The sequence below is a fragment of the Pieris napi genome, chromosome 4, assembly GCF_905475465.1.
Source record: "Pieris napi chromosome 4, ilPieNapi1.2, whole genome shotgun sequence".
In the NCBI taxonomy this organism is placed as follows: domain Eukaryota; kingdom Metazoa; phylum Arthropoda; class Insecta; order Lepidoptera; family Pieridae; genus Pieris; species Pieris napi.
Window position 1 is genome coordinate 699578 of NC_062237.1, and position 18868 is coordinate 718445.

General features: G+C 32.5%; 1 protein-coding gene across 1 annotated transcript in view; it reads left to right on the forward strand.

Moving 5' to 3' along the window:
* Positions 1 to 561: 561 nt before the first annotated feature.
* The window catches only part of LOC125049105 (protein embryonic gonad-like), a 93001-nt gene continuing 74694 nt past the window's right edge, over positions 562 to 18868 (forward strand). The window contains exon 1 of the mRNA XM_047648205.1: positions 562 to 811. The gene's annotated coding sequence lies outside the window, so the exon portion shown is untranslated. The remainder of the gene's footprint in view (positions 812 to 18868) is intronic.

Consider the following 18868-nt stretch of genomic DNA (forward strand, 5'->3'; position numbering starts at 1 on the left):
CGTATTAATTATCATATAGCAGGTATGTCACAAGTCCCCTCTCGTGATCTACAAAGCCCCCACTTTGGGGCAGTCATTGCCCCCCTATAACGGTACAGGCGTGGCCTGCGCCGCACACACCAATCGCAGAAGTGCCGCCCGACCGCCGATCATCTAAACGAATGATCTAGCTTACTTGTCATTTTGCGTGCACCCGATTGGCCGTTGATAATACCTTTTTGGCGGTGATCTACTTTCGCACCTCGCTATTAAATGTCATCAACTTTGCCCTAATTAAACAGTTTTGAGAACCGCAATGACCTGCGCCCTTTGAGCCACCTGTGCGGCAGCGACAACTGTGGTCATGCGCATACGTTCCGTATTTTATAATACGCATAGAGAAAGTAACGGTATAATGCGACCTTCCCACCCGGTGCCCGCGTGTCGACTGACGGATGAGCGCGGGTTAACCTCTGATAATAAGTAAGAGGGAGACAGTCATATATGGTGTGTGACGTGCGAGCGGGATGCAAGATGTATCTTCTTCGGTGATCGTGAAGCGCAAGATGAGTGTACAGTCACACACGAACCATATCGGAGTAAGCTTCGAGACGGTTTGAATGACGAAACGCGCGATTTGCGTTGCGCGTACGCACGTTTCAATATACTCGCGCGAACATTTTACTAGTCAATTAAATATTTGTGATTCTGTGGTTATGTGGTGTGAAAATATGAAAGAGTAATTCAGTGAATACGATAATAACTTTTTAATATAACTGTATTGGGTATTGAAGTGGAGTTTCTACAATCAACCATTTTTTTATCAATCAAAGTAAGTACTTTTATTTATAAATATGATACGTTTTCTTTTTCTTTTGATTTTTTTATATGACTAATACAAGCCTTTGAAAAGGCCATAAATAAGTGAACCGTTAAGCTATCAGATTTACAAACGCGTGGGTGTAACACCTGTTGTACCAAAAAACTGCATAAAAACGTAATATAATTCAACAATTTAAAACATTGTCCATATATTAAAGAAACTGACATCCACAGTTTGTATTTGCATCTTATAAGAATAATTTTATATTTTAAAAATGTACGACGGAAAATTTTACTGTCAATAAACAATACAAAAGACATCAACGCGCGAGCATCTCGATTTTTAATAAATTACATTAAAAATATGAATTTAAATATTTCGAATATTTATTTTAATTATATTTCCATAACGAATTTACTAGTATAATTGAAATATTCTTTAACATTGTGTGTTGCTCACCTATATTTGTTTATGGGTGAACCTTCACATTGTACACATGTATCACGATTCAGTATCAACATTGATTGATTACCCTCAAGCGAACATTGCAATTATTGTACTGCTTTTAGAACTGCAAATATATGATCGATGTTTTTTGTTTAAGAGTGTTGAAAAATCTGGAAATATCATTCAAATTGGATTTACGAAAATAAGTTTATCATTAATGTGAACGTAATATTTATTTTAATTAATTGAACTTAAATTAATATAACATAAGATTGTTCTCCAACTTATACTAAAACTAAATTAGTAAAAGTACTTGATTTCGAGTTTAAGTTGGTTATCGTAAAATTCATGATGTATTGGAAAGATGTATTGAGTAGAATATTGTAGGTATTATTAACCTAATTCGTTTGAAAGTAAAGTTATAAACTGGCTGTTTCGTATTGGTAAAGATGGTACCTACCTACTTATCTTTAAATGTAAAAAATTGATTTTTCTATAGAGTTTTAAGGTAAAAATCAAGTACCTACATTATTAATTAGACGGAATGCATCAAATGAAAAGTGTCATACTTAACAACATAATAAAACTACTTGTTTTATTATGTTGTTAAGTATGACACTTTTCATTTGATGACTGACTAGAGAGTACATGAGCTGATACACTTAAACTATTTTTCTTTGTGTTACTTCAACATATGTGAACAAATATATTGTATATCTTCAATGATTAATATTTTTAATATTCAACTATTTTTACACCATAAAAACTATCAAAACAATAAAAACTTAGATCAATTCTCATAAAAATGAATTTTTATTGCAAAAACATTAGAAAAATTAACCTAAATAATAAATGAATCGGAGAACTAGAACATTAGCACATGTCGTAAATATAAAATGATATAAATTTATTGCAGCAGAGAATTATAAAACACAGGCTGTTTTTATAAGAATGAGTTACTACATTTCAATTTGGTCTACATAATATTGTAATTATATTATTAAAACATAGACTATGAGAGATATGAGCAGCGTAGGCCTAGTGGCTTCAGCGTGCGACTCCAATACCTGAGATCATATGTACAATTCCCGGCTGAGCACTAATGGTCTTTATTTCTATGTGCGCATTTAACATTCGCTCGAACAGTGAAGGAAAACATCGTGAGTAAACCGGCTTGCCTTAGACTCAAAAAGTCGAGGTGGTATGTCAGGCACAGAAGGCTGACCATTAACATGTCACAATACAAAAATCTGAGGCCCAGACCTAAAAATATTATTTAATAATAAATAATTTTAGCTACTTGTAGGTATGGAGTACCTTTTTATTTTATGTTAAAATATGTATCATTTCATAATTGAGGTCTTAAAATAATATACAGTTCCAGAAATATTAAAGAACGTGGCTGGAGAGATGAGTATTTTGTCATTGACATAGTGGTTTATATGTTTATAATCAACGGGGCATGATTATATTCTTCCTCGATATTGCTAAGCAATGCTTGTTATTTAGTATCTATTGGTATCAGATATTAAAAACAGTAAACTCTTGGGAATGCTTTTTCGACAGTAATACCAGTTCAAAAGTATACAGTAACCATTCAAAAACTTTAGTAAAATATATAATAACTGACTTTTTAGATAGTAATTACTTCTAGTCGATATTTAAGAAACCCAACAAAATTTCTTTGTAGACAAGTAAAGTTTCCTTTGACTATTTCTATTATCTAGACTGAAAGTGAGTCTAGGCTAGAACACACTGTATATTAGATATAAAATTTTAATTTAATTACTGCGCATGCGATCGAAAGTGCTGTTTCGTTAAGCTTTAACGGTGTTTTATGTTATGATACCCAATTTTATTAATATCTCCGTGGGAAAATGATCTAGATGATCAAATGACATAGATTTTCATAGCGATGTTTATATATTAATTAAAAAAGTTTACCACATCATCATACTTAATGCTATATCTACAAGCTATCTTTTCTAAAATAAATGTCAATTTTGGTAGACGTATATGTTACCAAAAATACAATAAAATACTAGTAATTAATCTATCTGTTTTTTTAATATAACAAAAAACGGACAGGAGGCTCACCTATGTAAACTACCCTTGGATATTCATATCGCAAGTGCGTTGCCGGCCTTTTAATAATTGGTTCGCTCTTTCTTGAAGGACTAGTTAGTGATATTTTATTGTTTTCCTCGATAAATGAAGTATTCAAATATTTTTCACATCGAACCTGTTATTGAAAGTAGTGGGTTCAAATAATTTACATTGATAATATTAGTTCAGATATAATCATAATAATACTACCAAAAATAAATAATTATTGAGCATGAGATATGAGCTTGCGCGTTAGCACTTTGGCTATATACCGATGGAATTATTTATAAACAATTAATTATGAGTAGTGTTAGCCTTGTGACTTCAGCGTGCGACGCTGCTGCTGATGTCATAGGTTCGACCCCCGGCTGTGCATCAGTGGAGTTTCTTTCTGTGCGCATTTAAAACTCGCTCAAATGGTGAAGGAAAACATCGTGAGGAAACCGGCTTGCCATTACCCAAAACGTCGGCGGCGTGTGTCAGGCACAGGATCATGGAACAGATACATAATCTGAGGCCCAGACCTAAAATGGTTGTAGCGCTACAGATTTATTTTTATTTACTATGGACAAATCAAGGACTCAAAATTTCACGATTTGTGGCAAATTATTTAATTTAAATTCTTAGGAATTACATCATATTATATAAAAATATTATTATATAAATATATAAAGCATGTCCTTTGTAAGACTACATGGAAACAAATTTGTTTTGCATGTAATCATTATTTATATAAAAATATTCTATAATCTGGTTTCGTTTTTAAATTTATCTCATGATCTATTGTTTTACGTCACAAAAGGCACGATTAATGTACACACGACAAATTATTGTCAGTAGTCATTAAAATATATAATATTTTTTGTGATATCTTTGAATTGGCTTTTTTATTATAACATACGAAAAATCTCTTGAGTTTTACAAGTTTTTTATATGGTCTATGTGTATGACGTTATTATCTGTCTCTGACAAGACAAGTGACATATTTCCTTAAAATTTTCTTATCACAGTTTAGCCTTAAAATAATTAGTTTTGAAAATTGTCTAATAAATAAAATATACGTAAAAAACATAAAATTTTCACTTACAAAGATTTTGTTTTCATTTATTCTTTCTGCTCAAAAAGTATAATAGGCGGTAATTCATTAACAGATGACGCCATCAAAACAAGATCATTTGTATTCCAAGTGGAACCGACGGAACATGTGTAATTAAAGAGAACATTAGAATCGCACTTATCATAAGTTTGGTAGAAGTTAATAGTGGAAGCGACAGCGTAAATCAATTTGCTTTAAGAGAAAAACTATATTTCTTAGTTTTCTTCTTATAGCGCCATCTCCTTTCGAAAATTGGCGATCATTTTGGCTCATTTAATTTTGGATGCCGCGCATCTGAACATTGACTTGGTGCTTGACCAAAGCATTGTCTAAGATTCTTCAATCTATCGTATTTTTACAATAAAATTTGCAGAACAATTGCCTTTAAAATTAAATAAATAACTAATAACACATCTTTGAGATTCAACACAAGCATTAAATGTGTTAATTAACTATTACTAACTGAACTAACTAAATATTCCATCTACCTATTAATAATAATAATAACAGCCTTTAATTCCATTTCCACATTTCCTCCTCAAAATCCCACCATTCCTCTCTGCATTGTGGCACTCTCTGCCATGTACCACCTGCTGTTTCTTTAACGTGGTCTATCCACCTTCTAAGTTGTCTCCCTCTTTTTCGTTTGCTGTACCTTGGGCACCAGTTTAGAAGTTTATTATTTCTTTTTTTTAACTTTGCGAACGTGTGGGTAAGAGAGGAAAGAAATGTTTTTAGTAGTTAATCGTACACAACTGACAACCGTAACTAATACTATTTTTTCGATACTTTTACTAGATTGAATGTACCACTGAGCTCATATAGTGTGTTTTGTCTATGTTCCATCGCAAAATTATAGCAAATATCGTACACGTTTGCTTTGCTGATAGATCACCTTAACGTTCGCATTTTCGTTATCTCCCAAGAAACCTCTTTTTCCTACAGATTGTACCACGCATGCAAAGTAGAAAGTAGAAGTTTTTACAACTGGGTGTGTCTGCGGTCACCAACATGACATTTTCACCTTACGAGTTAACTTTATTGTCTTCCTAGACTTTATTGCACTGACAGTGGTCGTAAATTAAATTGAGAGACGCCACATAAATATTGATTGAAGTTTGAAACACTTGTGTTTTCTTCCCGAATCGTAATGGCGTAACCGTCTTTCATATTGAGTCGATTGTACCTTTCATTTTCAACTTTATTCAAATAGTGACAAGCGTAATATAATGATTTATTGATATTTTTTATATAAAAAACTGTACTGTTATTTAGCATTCAGCAGTTGAACTAATTTTGTATTATTTTGAGGGTGAAATTTGTGGGTGAATGAAAACGAACTCTTGCCTGTGTTTCTTCTATAGTTCACTTTAAAGGCACATAAATGATCCATTTTTACCTCAATGCATTCTATATACACTGATCAAGATAAACATCCTTAAGCTTTTACCAGAATACCTCTGTCAAGTTTACGTAAGCACTGGTAGGAGATAAGAAGCGGTAGTAATTGAGTAGTGTACCTTCTCGCTTCTATAATATACTATTCACATAAAATAGTATTTAAAGGTATGTTTTTTCTTTTAAATTGTGTAGTAATAAAATATAGATAGTAACAAAATTTAACTTTTATTTCCTGTATAAATTTAAATTAATAAAATTGTTTGGCATAGATCGTAGTAACTGATAATATTTATCTTAAAATAATATAAAACATAATTAGGAGCTATGAATAAATTAAAAACCACACCTGGGTTATAAAAATACTGTTAAAGTTTTGATTGGATTTAGTTAAATTTTGACCGCATACGCCTACAATTTCATCTTTATACCCAAGTAGTTGATCAGCCTATATCATAAGAGATGACACACGGTCAAAGTGTTACCCTCGCATGAATCCAGGCTCCGCGACCTACGGTAGGTAGGCTTGAACACACAAATAATTGTGAATCAAATTCATAACAAATCAGCTGACACTGTTCAAATATATTATTTATTTTTCGCAAGTGATACATACATAATAATTTGTTGATTTGCAACAATTGCTCCCCTTGCTTTTACTCAAATGACATAGGTTTTTTATTTCAATATTACTATTTTACGTGTCTCATTTTGTTTATTTTAATTTAATGAGCATCTATGTTTTTTGGTTCTCGCTTAGCCTCTTTATAATTAAAAGATACAACGCTATTTCTCGGATCTTTAATCTCATTAGTGACTATTGAAAATGTGATGTGAATGGCGACTTTTTCACCTGTATTTCTAAATGTAGATTGAAGAATTTTATTCCTCGTTTGCATACAACTAACAAGTATATACTAGGAAACGTTCAACGGCAAATGAAAAATGAGAATGGAATCCCTTTTTTGTTCTGTTAAATATATTTGCATAAATTAATACAATTAAATCGGGTACTATAAATTTTTCTATCACATACGATTTGTTAAGGTTAGTTTTTTATTAGAAAACGGTTCTCATTTATCACAAATTAAATATTGATTTAAGTATTCTTCAATTCAGTGCAGCGGCTGTGAACGGTATGTCTAATATAATTATTTTGTTAGAATTATAAGTATAAAATTGTCTCAGTACGACGCAAAACATCGCGATACTTTTATCTAAATTTCGTGTAGCCTCTAGATACCCCAGGCACCTCATCATTCCATTTGTCCCTCCTTTCTCAAGAACGCGTTTTGGTAAAAGCTGACCGATATCTAGATTGAGCATGGTCTGCTAAACAAGCTATGTCTGGGTTGCTACCTTCACACTTTAAAATCGATTTTCGGTTGTTTTTTGTAATTTTAATTGTTTTGTTTAATATTTGTATTATCTCTTGGTGTATGTAAACTTTGCCTATAAGTGCTTGTCACATAAAAAATTGCGCGAAGCGTTGGCAAGGTTTTATCAATAAAAAAATATTATATACATGTACTTCGCTGTCATAAGTTTTACTATCTTACTGGAATTATTACTACGCTCGTACCGTATGATTATGGTATTATTGAACAATATTACGCAAAGGTTAAAATACAATACACTCACAAAGTTCTTCTAATAATATGACCATGCTTAGTCTATTACATTTACATAGATAATATTTTATTAGGTTGGGTCAAGATGCGAGCAAATATTAGCCTTGCGTCACGAATATGTAAACGTGCTACTTAACTTGTTCTATTTATTTGTGATTTTATCTGAGATTATTTAAATAATGAAATCACTGATATTTTAGATTAAAATGTATTTAATCTACATAGCGTAGTAGCAACGAAGTTTGTTTTATTTACTTTGATATTATCTAAAAATTATAATGTGTTTAAGCGAGATTCTAATGCTTTGGCAATTTATTAAAACATGCCACCACCAAGCTTCGCCAAAAATACTCTACTGATGATAAAAAATGCTACCATAGAATATTTAAAAAATAGTTATGGAAGAAAACATTAGTACAAAGATCCAGATTACCTGTGAATCGTATTTATCTTAAAACTATTCTGGAAAACTAGCTCATACAATAAAAATTATCTCTTATTAAGAGTGTTTATTGTTATATTATAATTATAATTCTAACGAAGCGAATAAAGGTATATTTATCTCAAGTGTTCACACGGGGTCTGACAGTCTAAGTGACCTCTGACGGGTGACCTCGCCGGCCACTGACTGATCGAGTTCACTATTCACTTTTAAATGACGTGGAGTCAGACAGTCCTTTGGAAGACTTTTTAGTTAAAGGTGGAGTACCATATCGTTCTGTCTATGATTGTTGGTGACAACATTCACGTCTTTATTTTTAATGTATTTCCAAGATTTATATGAATTTCTATTTATTATTAAAGTTTCAGGTTATTTAAGTTTTGATTATTTAGCATTTTTATGTAGCAATAAAATTGGTTAACATTTGATCACAAAACCCACATTTGATTAAATATTTGTAAACAACATACATCAGTATTTTATAAGCAATGTTCTACCATAGTTATTACTCACATCATTAAATTGTACATACAAAAATGAATTGCAAAATATGTTGCGAGGCGCAAAACTAGAAGACGGCTGAACCTATTCGAGAATTTTTTTCATATGAGTGTTCATCCGGAGATCTCGGAGCATGTTCTAATTTAAATTACTGTTTGAACTTTAGCCTTCCATCGTGCTTAGTTAGCTGACAGCGAACTAAGCTGTCAAGCGCTGACGTGAGCGGTGACTTTTCACATCAACATTCTTAACATTCTTAGACATATGACTTAATTTGAATTAGAACGATTCATCTGCATTCTATTGTCTCAACATCCTTGTCATGTTTTATAAAATTAAGTTTGAAATTCCTAGAATCTCTCAAACCAAAGAGAATACCACAGACAAAGTTAGCGAGCTTTGAAAATCGAACAGGAAATAAGGAAAACCACTTGACAACAGCGTTTTACAGTTTTACCGCCATTTTATGCTCGGTGGAAAGTGAGGCTATTTTACGACTGCGTCCATTGTAAGTTTTCTCCGGAATTGTACTTACTTGAAACTACCTGATGAAAAACACCTTTGAACTTAGGCCTAATGAGCAATTGAATAACTAAATGGTCATTTCGACATATAATAGCTAGATTTCAACTCTCGATAGACTAATAAAGATATTATGGGTTGTTAAAAGAGAGAGTGTTTTAAGAGATTGATTGATTAATCCTGTCAATGTAATAAACATCACTAGATATTATTAATAAGACATTGTCTTTTTCATATCTGCTCGTCTGTTTGAGATAAACTCTGCTACTGCACGGACTTTCATGGAGACAAAACATACCTATATGTTTTGACTGTTGTAGTCATATTACAGCTTATCAAGTGATATTAATAATAGCAGTATTAAATATACACTTTGCAGACAGGCATAAAACAAATTAGAGGATTATATTCAAGATAAAAATGCTTGGAAGCATGCTGGTCCTGCTCCATAGGACAACCAAACTAGACAAAATCAACTGGTTGCTAATCTAGTCATATTGGTTTATTTTTGCTTTAAAAACTGTATATTAATTATTTTCTATAAAGAATAATGTAAAATCTTTATTTGCAATATTTGTGAATATGTGAGCACCATGTATCTACATAATAATTTAGTTATTTGCTGCATTGTTTTTTATAATGCGCCAATTTTTCATGATAACTTGATTCATTTTTAAAAAATGTAATTTTGACTTTCAAAAGTGCGTTTTAAATAGACCTAATTGAAAAAAATGATTTGACTATGACATTGTTAGTCTAATCCCTAGCACGTGACTCTCAACTCTAAACGTGGTGGTTAGAATCCCGAGCTGTTTTCCAATTTTCGATCTATGTGTGAATTCAGTACTTGTTATACGGTGTAAAAACGCCTAAAAAATTCATCACGTCTAATAATAAACGACAAGTGCCGACACAGAATGCTTGATCAGGCTTCGTCCATTTGCTTATTAAAATATATGATGCAGAAATCTGAGGTCAAAACCAAGGTCATAGAGCCACTGTTGAAGAGAAAAAAGTGAATAAAAAAATCTGATTCGTGTTTTTAAACCCAATACGGAAATTATATTATCTCAATATCAAATATCTTTATCAGATTTTAATTAAATGTAATTATTGACATTTAAATATATTTGACAGTAGCACGATCAACTCACGATAATATTAAAAAATATACATTTATATGTCAAACAAAATATTTATGTAAATTAAAACATCGTTTGTTACAAATAACAAATATAAACTTGTATAGAACACTAGGATATCAAATATTTGTAATAATTTTATTTGAATCTTCATAAATGGTTTGTAGTCTGTGGTCTGTCAACAGTGAATATCGTTGATCACGATGATTGAAAAATGTTATATAATTTTTTCGATCGACTCTTTATATATCAATAGATAATAACACTGGGTGTGCTTTTTTCCAACTGGGTGTACTATATTCGCTTATGGTATACATAAGAAAAAAAGTAAATCAGTGGTTCCAACTTTTTTAGGCCTGGGCCTCAGATTTCTATGTCTGTTTCATGATCATTTGTCAATCTAATAGGCAAGTAGGTAATAATCCTTCTGCATCTGACACACGCCTTCGACTTTTTGGTGTCTAAGGCAAGCCGGTTTCCTCACGATGTCTTCCTTTACCGTTCGAGCGAATGTTAAATGCGCACATAAAAAGAAAGTCCTTTGATGCCGGGGATCGAACCTACAACCTCAGGGATGAGAGTCCTATGATGAAGCCACTAGGCCAACACTACTCAGTCAAGTAAATAAGTTCTTTTATACCTATATATAAGCCATAAAAAATCTTATTTTCGACTGACGTTAGAAATAGTTCGCATAATTGTAGTAATTTCTAAATTCGATTAATTCGAATTCCGGATCTTAATGAGTCATCGCTAAATGTGATTTTTAGATAACATAAATATTACTATTACTTTCCACAAATCCAGTTTGTTTGGTAGTAGTACTCAAACTCAGCCAAATTATTTTTAATACAGGTATTATGTTTAAAAATTTCACGATTTATAATTACTTTTTCCTTCTCTTGTTTAGGTCGCCATTTGACCTATCACATATCGACTCGTTCGTGTTTAGTAATCCTATATCAAATAGTAAATTGTGATTTGATGTAAATTTCATTGGTATTTATTGTCCAGATGCGAGCATCGCCCATAAACTGGATTTAGAAAAATGTATCAACAGTTATTTTAATGTGGAATTTATTATTTTTACACATTTAAGCATGACTCATACTTTTCTATTGCTAAAATTGTTCATAATTATGTTGTCATAATTATAATTATTGATTTAGTCAATATTTTATAACAATCTTCCTCTTACATCCAAATCGTGTTGGCCTAGTGACTTCAGCGAGTGACTTTCATCCTTAAGGTTCGATTCCCGGCTTTGCATCCAATGACTTTCTTTCTATGTTCGCTCGAGCTTTAGACCTAAAAAGACAACAGCGTGTGACAGGCACAGGAGGCTGATCACCTACTTGCCTATTAAATTTACAAATAACCATGAAACAGATACAGAAATCTGAGGCCCACACCTAAAAATGTTGTAGCGGCACTGATTGATTTACATTCCAACCCATAAGTAACTTAACAGTATCCAAACGTTTATTTTTAGTTTAAATATTCAAGAGTAATAAAAAAATTAACCCTTAAGACATCATTAAAATCAAAACCAAATAACATTTCATTTAAAAAAAACTCTTCCCATAAAGCATTGTCAGCCAACAATATTGTCTCAAAATAATTTATTACAACAAAACCAGTTAAATTGACTTCTGGTCTGTTTGTCATTGTTCGTATAAGTGGTGTTATTTTGTAATAGACTCAAAGTCAACCCCTGACATGTAAATTGGGACCGGTTGGAGCTTCCGTGTATTAGGGTTGATCTGAAGTAGTCTTTTGACCGATATTTTAATAGACACTATATGGGGCGGAATTCGATGCTATCGTTATATAAGATAGTAAACGGCGATGGATATGTATTATAAAAGAAGAATATATCTATATATTACAAAAATGAAAGATTTGTGTGTAAGTATGTTTGTAACGAATAGGCTCAAAAAGTATTGGACCGATTTTAAAAATTGTTTCACCTTTTGAATGCTACATTCTCACTGATTAATATATGCTGTTTTAATTGCAATTTCCTACTAAAACTACATTAATGTTACCCAAGGTGTAAACAAAATGCCTATAAAATATATTTCATCGCATGCGCTGCGAAAACTATTGACCAGATTAATAGGACAAAAAAATGTTCCACAATATTAAAGGACATATCAATATCTACAGAAAAAAAATGTCCACCCGTGCTAAGCCGGGACGGGCCGCTAGTATTTAACAACGCAAGTCATACATAAAATCCTGGGCCTACAAGGAGTTTGAAAAATGCCAAAATAGAAGTTGGTAGCCCAACCTAACATTATTAGACATTGAGCGATGGGCTAAGATCGTAGGTTCGAAACCCGGCGGTGGTTTTTTAAACTTAAAAATGTTTATTATTCAAGTAATTTAGCACAACCGTGACTCAAATTAACCATGACTAAAGTTATAAGTTTCGCTGGGTTCGCTCAGTTTTTGACATTACAGCTACGCCCACAGGTGAGCTTTCCAAATATTTGTCACTCGACAAACGCGATAAAAAAATGACAATGACAAACACAATTGCGATTTCGAAAACGCATTGAAGATCGCGGAGCCGTGTCAAAATATGTCATCCGTGAATTTGGGTTTGACCTATTGTGATGGGTCTGATCGGCGTGTGACATCTTGCAAAACTAAAACTGTCTCTATGAGGTAAATCGATTCAGGAAATTAAAGACGTGAAATAAAATGCTTTTGATAGTGGCATATCGGTTTTGTCTGTACAAATATATAATTTGTAATAACATATATGGCAATTTTTATATTCAGATCATAAATTAATTTTAAATGTATTTTTTTATAATACGAAATGCGCAGAAGCGATGAGAGCTTGGAAAAACTGATCGTGATTGGTAACACAGAAAGCAAAGGAAAGCAGAAGGAAAGACTCATTGTCCTCAAAACTATACACTGTTGTAACGAAAAACGCTGGACAGAAACCGGTGGAAACAGATTATCCGCTCCAGATGTTTCCTGGCTGACCACAAGCTCAGATATGAGCTACCTACTGAAGAGAGAGAGAGTCATTTTTATACCAATTAATCTGGGAACTCACAGACCTGAATCGCAAAACAGCCTGGGACACTTATGGAATAAAATTATGAAAATAAATTATAGAACCATATTATAGAATTAAACATTTAAAATCTTAGATTAAATGCAATAATACTCCATATTTAAAATATTCATAACTTGATAATGAACTTCGGTCCAATAATTCATAGTTGCAAAAAATGTAGGGTACTTCATACCCTACAATGCACTTATAAAATTAATCACGCTTGCAGTGTCGTTTGTTGGTAAACTCATGGTACAATACCATTGTGTTCTATGAACGTATTGTTAATCTCAATATTAGATTTTATGAAAGGATTATGATAACTTATTCGCACAATGGAGTTTATATCCCGATTTTAGGTAGATTAGAACACAAACATATGTCGTGTAGTTATTGTAAATGTTAAATGCTTTAATTAACGTTTAGACATTGGGTAAAAAAGATTTAAAAAAAAACAATGTTTTGTAGACATAAGAGTATAAGAAAAATTTATTACAAATATGGCATGAAATAAATAGCAATGCATTCATAAATAAAGATTCCATTTTCAGAACACCAAAATGAATTTATTAATTAAAAATCATGTAAATCCGATCTTCTCCGCCACAATATCACAAGCGCACGCGCAGAATTGACAGACCTATAAATCCACAACCAAAATCGCTAAGAAGTGTACATATAAACCTAGAGGCCGTAGGTTCAATCCCTGGCTGTGCACCAATGGACTTTCTATCTATGTGCATATTTGACATTCGCTCGAGGACGTGTGTACTTGCCTATTAGATTAACAAATGATACATGAAACAGATACTTAAATCTGAGGCCCAGATCTAAAACGGTTATACCACTAGTTTGTTTTTTTATTAAATTGATTGTAAAAGAGCTTAAAGTTATTTTCAAGTATAACGTTTGAATAATGCACACGGCCAATCTACAAAACACTGCCATTAACATGGCGCTGTCCAAAACGCGGGAACTCATTAGACGATCATCACGGTTCTATTATAAAACCATTACAGATCAATTCCGATGGTGAGTTCCACTTCGAACTAGAGGATTTTTATCGCATTGAATACCTTTCTTTGACGGATATAACATTGTTTATTGAGACGCTGTATTTTGTTATTATTACTTATATTGTTATAGAACAGTTGGTTTTCTGAATTAGGTTTAGTGCGAATGGTATTTAAACTAAATCTATCGACCGCTAGTATGAAATTGTTCGATAAGCTTTCAAATATTATAAATATTCACCAATATAGGTTTATTATTATTATTTTATTATATATTTACCACTCGCGTAAACCAATAGAATATAAGCTAACAGTTGAATAGAGTGCCTACGTCTGACTATACTCTCGGGGTGTTACTCCGACGATTAAGAAAATCGCCACGCATATAAAACTAAGAAAGCTCGAGTGAACAAAATGTACAGCCTTGGCTCGTAAAATTATTAATAGAAATAAGCAATGTTAATTTTTTTTTAAGTTACAGATTTTATGCATTTTTTTTTCATATAACAAACCCCTAACTGCCAACGGGCAGATAGTTCACCTGATGTTAAGTGATAGCGCCGTTCATGGACACTCACATTACCAGAAGGATTGTAAGTGCCTTTAAAATATAATTATGAAAATACTTTGCTAGCCGAAACTAAATGTCTGTTAACTTATATTTATCACATCTGAGACGCCAATCTCGCCGATTTTTATAAAAAAATGTAAACTAAAATTGCAATTGATAAATATATTCAACAGTCCTATACGGAAAGCACCATTCGCACGTAAATATGAGCGGACTAATTCTCCATAATAATATTTTGAGACGTGGGAAAGTGAAGTAAAAGTAAAATCATATGAAGACATATTATATCGTTCGTTTAACAGACAGTGGTATAGTTGTTAGACTAACATCCACAAGAGATGCTGGACAGTTTAAGTTCCTAAATTGCATGTTTTCGTTCGATAGATTCTATAGAGTTCTGATTTTTTAAATGTTTTGATAGCTGTTATTAGGTAATTTGTAAACAAACGAATAAATTACTTCTAATCGTAGATTAACAATTTTATTTCTAAAGATTTAGGAAATCACCTAGTAATATTAGTAGTATGGACTCAATTTCTTAGACGCTCGTTTGGTCCGTAGTGACTTACTAAGCTAAGACTTTACTGGCTAAGTAAGTAGCTCCTTTCAGAAGCTTAGAAGTTTCCTGGACACATTGAGAGCTTCACGGAGCGACCTCACTACTCCAAGGGAGGCCACAGCCTGGACCACGTGGGTGACTGAACAGCCTCTGCGCAAGGGACTGTCTGTCGCCTAGGACAAAGAGATGTTTATTAAGGAGAGTGGCCCGTAATTGTTCTTATCATTGTTTAGTTCTGTTCAGGCTTTGAAGTCCCTTTGTCTCTAGCGGTTAACTGCTGGCATTGCCATTTTGGACTGTGTGCAGACCGCCTTTTGCGAGCATCGGTGTTGTCGAAGTTGGGGTTGGTCTCCCTAATACTTAACAGGATTTAACGGGCAGTGAAACCCTTGTTTGCTTGCGTTTTCTATAGAAATCTTAGTTAACCTTTAACTGACCTTGAGGTGTAAACACTACGTTCGTACTATTCCTTATTCCTGCATTTATATCAAAAAGTTGTGGGGAGAACGTAAGCCTTTTATACTTTCTAACGGCAAATTAAATAATCAATTAATAGTAGCTATTAATTTTGATTAATAGATTAATTTATAAACACGGCAATCATAGCCTGTGATTGAAGTAACTGCAAATTATAATTATTTTGTAGCCAGCGAAAGTGCTTCGAAAATACCCTTGTTGTAGAAGACATTTGCTTCTCTTCAAGTGAATAAAAAGAAAATTAAATTAAACAAATATGTTTTACTAGAAATCGTATGACTTGTAAACTTTCTCCAAACGATAGTAGTTCAATTCCCGGCGAAACTGTCTTTAAAAACCAGTGGCGATTTCTGTATCTGTTTCGTGATAATTTGCTTATTCTAATAGGCAATAGGTGATCAGCATTCTGTGCCTGAAACACGCCGTTGTATTTCTGGGTCTAATACCAGTTCCTTAGTATGTTTTCCTTCACGGTACTTCACTAAGAAATTCCATTTGTACTATATCCAAACCTACGACCTCAAGGAGTTGCAGGCTAAAACCACAACGCTAACATAGCTCCTACGACTTGTATCCTACGTATATATCTACGAATCTATACGAGCCATAAACAACGAAAATATGAGTATCAATAATTGTTTAAATACTTGTGGCTTCTATATATAAAAGGAAGTAACTTTAAAATGGACCCTTAATAATAAAGTTATTTATTAACTCATACTAAATGATCGTAGCCGAATCAAATTAGTTATAGGTGATTGACTTTAAACGATACATGGAAGTAGCGATGTGGTATGAAAAATTTAATTGAATTGCTTTTTACATGGGAACAGAAGTGAACTAGATATTAATTTAATGTATGCAGTTAAAAAACTAAAGATTATAATTGCTCATCGAATGCTAGCAATACGATTTACCTTATTATACAGTTGGATTCAAATAGTGTTTCAATACTAGGTATATGCGAAATTTATAAAATAGTCTTGTAAAAGGATTTTTATTAATTTATTTATTCACTCTTAAGATAGTTATTAGTTAGGGCCAATTTTCGATTAAAGTGATTCTAATTTAGTATTTTTTGTGTGTTGGTTTATTCAAGTAAATTTTTATTCTACTATAACGAAAATACCTACGAGCTAATTATGAATCAAACCTTGTGTGTATACTATTGATATAATATAGTTATTATAATGGATTTACAGTTATGAAAATAATAGAATTAATTTTTATTCAACCTAAACTTTTATATTTGTACGTGCTCAAAAATCATTTATTATAAGGACTTATAAAATACAATGCATACATCATTACTTAAGTTCGCGTTACGTTTCACAAAAACAGTTGACGCAAACAAATTGAATATTCCCACATAAGAAGGTGAAAATCCAAGGGTAAATATGGGATCACGGACTTTAATAAATGATCTTCAAATGCCATACGATTATCGTCTTTATTACTAAAACCGTAAGCTCTTTAAACTAAATTCCAATGAAGTTTACAATCAAACTGTTTCTTTCAATAGAAGATCCGCATGTGTTCCTTGATTAATGATCTTCGCTATCACTAGATTCTGAGGAAGCGAATTGTTTGTTTGTGACAATACCAATATTCCAACATTGCTTATCACAATGGAATAGAGTTCAATTTAATATTTAATCTGATGTAAAGAAGTTGACTAATGATTCTGGTTTGGGATCAAATATTCATGCATTTTTTTGGTTCTATTTTGTTACACTTAACGCTTTTTACCGAAGCATCTGTTTAACGACACTCTTTGTGCGTTTATTGAATTTGCTATTATGTTTGTTTATTTCTATTGTACTACAATTGTGTACAATGATTAGGTCATTGTACATACAAAGCGCCTTGAAAGTTTGTATACACTAGCATATTTATGAATAAAGTGTGGATTTAGAGACCAAAAATCACAGATTTATCTATTAGCACACACTGCCAGTGGTTGAAGTATGCTATTCTACAGCTTGAGTCCTAGCTGAACATAAAAAGATTTTTCAGATCAGTGTATATTTAGCATAAATACCAAATAAAGCCGAAATATTTACGCAGTGGACACAACGAATTGCCTTCTTACTAAGAATAATATTAAGGCTTTGTATTCCCCATAGGCATAGAATTTACGTTCAAAGTAGTAAAATGAATCAAAGTATTTCACGAATTGCGAAGGGACGCCAAGACATATCTGAGTCAAAAATTTAATTTATTTTCGGATTCGAGTACTCAGTTTTATGGGTTTACAAGCGATACAACTTTGTTTTTCTTACCAATTAATTTTACGACAGCACCCGACGTAAATCATTTTGGCACCTAATTCATTTGCACCGATAAAATTAATTTTGCATATTCACATTTTGTATGAACTATTTGCACTAATAGGAAGGTACCTACATTCATCTATGAACAACTGGAATTCCATTATCCTAGGACAATCTTGAAAATCGCAAATCCTCTCCACGTCGGCTTTCCAGCAATATCTGGGACTGCCGATGGTCCGTCGGCCCATTGCTTTGACATTTAGATCCCTTCTTTGATCGTCATCAAGTTTCGCGAAGCCTACTTGATGTTTGACAAATTAAGAACTGATATAGATGATTAGTATACGTAAATAGCGACGAAACAAACTTTTAAATGAATAAAAAGCAGAATATTTAACTATTTCAAGAATTGAAACTTTCGAAACTATTAATATTCTAGAATTATGTTAAAGAGGCTTTAGATCACGTAGGTTATATTCATTAAAAAGTACCAATCCTACGCACATACATATTCATATTGGACGCCTTCGTTTTGTTTTTGTTTCACTTACGCCGAATGGGAAAACAAAAAGGAAATACGTTTAAGTGGTTTAATAGCTTATACATATCACACTTTTATATTAATGAGCTTGAGCAGGCGCAAGACATCTTTACGAGCTCTTCCGACTTTGTAATTGTCAAACACTAGACGAATGTTTATTTCAATAATGTTTTACCTGTTACCTTATATAAAACATATAAGGTAACAGGTAAAACATATGTTATATTATAATAACAATAGAGCAACAGAGCAGTGTTGGCATAGTGGC